The sequence below is a fragment of the Arachis ipaensis genome, chromosome B07 (genome assembly GCF_000816755.2).
Source record: "Arachis ipaensis cultivar K30076 chromosome B07, Araip1.1, whole genome shotgun sequence".
NCBI lineage: Eukaryota > Viridiplantae > Streptophyta > Magnoliopsida > Fabales > Fabaceae > Arachis > Arachis ipaensis.
Window position 1 is genome coordinate 125,740,832 of NC_029791.2, and position 5,962 is coordinate 125,746,793.

The window sequence follows — 5,962 nt, forward strand, 5'->3', positions numbered from 1 at the left end:
TTGAATTATTTATTATCTTCAATAACGAGATAACTGATGATGGAGGAGAAGGAGGAAAAGGGATGAACAGAAGAAATTCCAATGAAAAAAGAAGGAGGATGAGGAGGAGGAGGAGGTGGTGGTGTTGGTGACGACGACAACGTAAGAGAAAAATAATGAAGAAGAAGAACGTGCAGTAAGAAGAAGAAGAAGAATGTGCAACAACAGCACGAAAAAAAACGTGCGCGCATGAATATAAATGATTGTATAGACTTGTATTGAAAAATGGCATAGAAGTAGAACCTTCAAAAATCAACTGGTTGCGAGCTTTCCAGCAGTTCCAGCAAATGATGGCAAGCAATTGAGGATTACGATCAGCATTCTTCAACGGGTTAAGTATCTCTGTTGATGCAGTCCACCATATCCAAAAGTCGTTAGAACTCTGAGGGGGAAGACAGTCACGAAGATAACTCTGAGACCATACGTCTTTAATTCTAGAGCAATCGATCAAACAATGAGTGACTGTTTCCGTTGCTTCATGACAGCAGGGGCATATTGGTGATATAGATGGGATGCGGTGATGAATCTGAGCAAGCACCGGAAGTCGGCCATGGAGAGCTTTCCATATAAATAGCTTAATTTTGTGAGGCAAGTTCAACTTCCATAGATCAATCCATGTCTTTTTCTGCTGCATATAATTAGGGCAAAGCTCCAGAGGCGGATGGTAAAATAAATAGCCAATTCTGTAACCTGAAGCTGTATCATATTGCTTGGATTTGTTCAATTTCCATTGCAATTTGTCCCTACTCTGCTGAATTTTAACTGACAAAATCCTGTTTGCAACGTCTTGGGGAAATAATTCTTGAATGAGATTCTGATTCCAATTCCTATCTTCAGTAATTAGATCTTTAACTATTGGAACCAACTCAGAAATAGCCTGTCTATTTGGCATGTCAGAAATCATTAAAGGATACGGAGGAGGCAGCTAAGGATCCTCAAAGGTTCGGATATTCTCACCAGTACCCACAGCCCAATTAAGACCTTTTTCAACAATCTTTCGGCCTTCCAGTATGCTCCTCCATCCCCAAGAAGGTAAGACTCCAATTTCTGCCGTTATAGCATTACCATTGCTAAAGTATTTACCTCTTAGGATTTTGGATAATAAGGAAGTAGGCTGTGTTACAAGTCGCCAAAACTGTTTGCCTAAAAGCGCCAGATTTTGGATTCTGAGATCTTTAAATCCAAGGCCTCCTTCTTTTCGTGGGCGAGTCATAGTGTCCCAGCTAATCCAAGCCATCCGCCTTTCAGAACCTTTTTGTCCCCACCAGAACTGAGAAAGTAGAGAGTGAATTTCCGAAATTAAACCATCAGGCAACTTGAAGCAAGACAATGTATAAATAGGAATAGCTTCTCCCACTGCCTTAAGCAATACGTGTCTACCACCTGACGAAAGAAGATTGCGCTTCCACCCTTGGATTCTTTTCCGAACATTTTCTTTGATCATACTAAAAGAAGCCTTTTTCGATTTAGAGACTGTAGAAGGCAAACCAAGGTATTTATCCTGAGCCCCAATGTGATTAATATTCATAGAGTTAGCCAGTAGTGTACGAGTAGTGAAGGGAGTGTTGTGGCTAAAGAATACAGCAGATTTATTAAGATTTACCCTCTGGCCACTGATGCTTTCATAAGAATTCAATAAATGCAGGATATTTGAACATGCTTCAGGATTAGCCTTACAGAATAAGATGGAATCATCAGTAAATAGGAGGTGGTTGACCTTGGGACATCGCCTATGTATCTGAAGACCCTGAATTAGTCTGTTTTGTTCTGCCTTGTGTAGCAAGAAGGAGAGACCTTCTGCACATAAAAGAAAAAGATAGGGGGATAGAGGATCTCCTTGTCGAATACCTCTATTTGGTTTGAAGAAACCATAAGGTTGTCCTTCCACAATAACAGAATAAGAAACAGTTGTCACTAATTCTCGAATCCACATGATCCACCGGGAGTCAAAACCAAACTTCTCTAGTATAAACCAAAGAAAGTGCCATTCCACCCTATCATATGCCTTACTCATATCTAATTTTAGCGCCATTTCATTTTCGAGACCCCTTTTTTTGTTCTTCAAGTAATGCATACACTCGTGAGCAATTAAGATATTATCAGAGATTAATCTGCCTTTAATAAAAGCACTCTACGTAGGGCTAATTAGTCTATTCATCATACCCTGAAGCCTATGTACAAATACTTTGGAGATAATCTTGTAAAAGACTGAGGATAGGCTTATTGGTCTTACCTGAGTCATATCTTTAGCATCAGAAATCTTGGGAATAAGACAAATCTGAGTGTGGTTAAAACCTTTCAAGACTCTGCCCCCAGAAAAGAAGCTCTTAACTGCTCGAAACACATCACCACTAAGTATGTTCCAGAAGCTTTGAAAAAATTTTGCTGTCATACCATCATCTCCTGGAGCACTTTGAGGATGAATGCTAAATGTTGTGCGTTTCACTTCCTCCATAGTCACTGGTCTTTGAAGCCTACGGTTCATGTGAGCTGTAACCTTAGGTTCAAAATCAGTAAACAGAGGTTCAGGGTTCTCATGACAAGTGGAGGAAAAGATGTCCTTGAAATAAGATTCAGCCACAGAAGCAATACCAGCATTTGAAGTAGCCACTTCACCATCACTGCCAGTTAGTTGCCAAATTCTATTCCTTCGGGTTCGATTTTTAAATTTCTGATGGAAGAAAGCTGTATTCTGATCACCAGATTTGAGCCATTTGACTCTAGACTTATCTTTCCAATAAGATTCCTCATTTTGCAATGCTTTTTCAAGTTTGTCCTCTATTTCTGAAATGATGTCGCCTCCATGAATTCCTCTAAACGAAGTTCCTCTAATTCCGACTGTAGTAAATCAATCTCCACCTTCGAATTAGATCTGTGTTCTTGTTGCCATCTGACAATCTTATGTCGACAACGCTTTATTTTTTGAGCTAGGATATACATGGCTGAACCATCAATCTGTTCATGCCAAACCTCTCTAACAATCTGCCTTATTTCATCATTAGAACACCATCTTTCTTAAAATTTGAATCGGCGTTTAGATATCTCAGTTCTCGGATTAGAGTCTAAGAGAAGAGGGGCGTGATCCGAGCCTGATTCTGACAGTCTAAGAACCGTTGCATTGGGATAGAGTTGCTGCCAATCAACTCCTACCAGGAATCGGTCCAGTCTTTCCTGTATCAACTCATCACCCCTCCGTCTATTTGACCAAGTGAATGGTCTTCCGACCATATCAATATCAATCAGGGAATTATCATCAATAAAACTATTAAAGGTTTCAATAGAAGAAGGAGATTTAGCACCCCCACCTTCTTTCTCCAATTGATTAGAAATGACATTAAAATCTCCCATTAACACAACCTTACCATCGAACTGTTGGGTGACTGAAGTTAATTCAGTAAATTGAGCCATTCTATGTTGATCATTTGAACTGAGATAAACACCTAGAACACCATAGGAACCAGCTGTCAGAACTGATGCCGCAATGAAAAATCTACCATGCTGTAAAATCTGAACAGTGCAACCATCCCTCCATGCCATTGCCAAACCCCCTGATAATCCATCCGGATCCACAATAAACCATTCCTTGAAACCACAAGATCTTAGTTTTCCTTCAACTTGTTGAGATTGATTTTTTGTTTCACAGATAAAACCAATCTCGGGGGAGTAGGATTTGCATATCCCTTTAAGATTATGGATTGTCAGGGGTCTCCCCAAACCCCGACAATTCCACGAGAGCAGTTTCATATTTCTTTGGGTGCCACTTGAAGGCTGACACCCTCCACCGTCATAGCAATTATATGAGGGTTCTGAATCTCTGATTTGTTGCTCATGGTGTAGAGAAAATCAGAATTGAATTGGTATTCAATGATTCCAAAGAGAAATAAGATATATGGAATGAGTGAATTAGAAAACGGAATAAATTAAAAGAGGAATGAATTGGGAGAGAAAACGAAAATTAGGGAGCTAAGTGGAAAAGAAATTAAGAAAAGAAAGTAGAAGAAGATGGAAAAGAGTTTGACGAAGAAAAGACAAAGAAATGTGTAACCATGGAGGCGGTGTAGTGAAACCCTAGCAGAGCATCGTGCGCTAGATGAGGAGTACGTACTCCCACTATAGGAATAAAAATTTTCCGGTTATATTATCTTAATTAAAAGTAACTTCATAATTTCATAATTGTAAAATATAAATTTTATAGTAAAAGTGGTTAAAATTCTCTAATTTAATATCTATAATTTCATTTCATATGTATAACATCTATAATTTTAAAACATAACATCCATAGTCAATCAATTGGTGCTGATTTATTATTAGAACAATGCTATATGACCAGAAAATATTATTTTTTATGAACACTTTGTCAGCAATAATTTGCACCCATTTTTATATATATTTTACAAAAAAAATAATTTGAACCTATATTTACTGAAATTTTACCCATATAAATCAATATAATTTGTACTCACATTGTCAGAGTTTGCAACAGTAAATTAGTAAAATTTATTTATTAAAGATAATTTAGTACTTGTATTGATAAAATAATAGCTAAAAATATTAAAAATTACTGATCTTGATGAATTTTTCTAATTATTTATTATTTTAGAGCTGACAAACTAACAATTTTGGATTTTTTATTTTTAATAAATAGAGATTGATTAAATTTAAGATGCTTTGATTTTTTATAAAATGTGTTGAGGTGATTTGAGTTTTTTTTAGAATTAACTATATAAGAAAATAGAATTTTTATTTGAAAAAAAATTATAACTCTTCTATTATTTTTCTGGTGTCTAGTCTTCTATTGTATTATAGTTACCAGCAATAACTTTCTTGTATTATGATTACTAGCAATAACAAGTAAATCTAGTAGTATTTGTTTTATTCAAACAACATTATAACCTTACATAATCCATATTAGGTAAAAAATATAAGTTATTTATTAGGTAAACCTGATTGATGTACAAAGCTATAAGATAACACTAAAAATTAGAGTCTATCTCACAAAAAATTCAACTAAATTAGGTATATATTAAAATTAACTATCAAAATTAATTATTAATATAAAATATATATTAAATTATAAATACACATTAAAAATAAATTAAATAATATATTTTTTATATACAAATATATTAATAACTAGTCACCAAAAAAAACCAAAAAAAGTCACCAAAAAAAAATATTAATAACTGATTTTGATACATAAATAATATTTTTAAAAAATTATATTAACCTAATTTAACTAGGTATTTATTCTGTTATAAAATCTAAACAAGCTTCACGTGGATAATTATAATTTGAATAGTAGTGATATACAATAGTGGATCTGTGATGAATTTATGAATATCTGAAAATATGTAACGTATTTATGAATTAACTACAATCATTAAAAAATAAAAAAATATTATTTATGTTCATTAATTTTTAAATTAAAATTAGTTTCACAATAAAATTGATTAACTTAAGATGGTAAATTACTAACAACTCCTTTAATTTTATGTTTGATTGATTGGTCAAGGGACTATTGGATGATGATGATAATAAGGATCTTTGAACCATCTTAAATTTGGCTCATTTCAGAGACTATCGTGTAGGACAAGCCTCACACTACACAATGCTAGTTCAGATTGGCGCAACTTGAACCAGACCACAACACAATAAATGACGAGTTTAGCGTCTATTATAGATATCAGGTGACATACAGTAACATTTGACTGATAAATGTTGTTTTTTAAAAAGAAAGTCTTTTTTGTTTGAATTAAAATCTCAGCATAAATGTTAATGCTTGTTCTTAATATATTTTTATCATTATAATCATTGTCTTCAAAATTCAAACTTTATATATTAATTTCTAAAATTTTAGCTAAATTATAGCATACAATCTTCGTATTCTTTTTTTTTATCTTAATTTTTTTTTATATTAATTAAA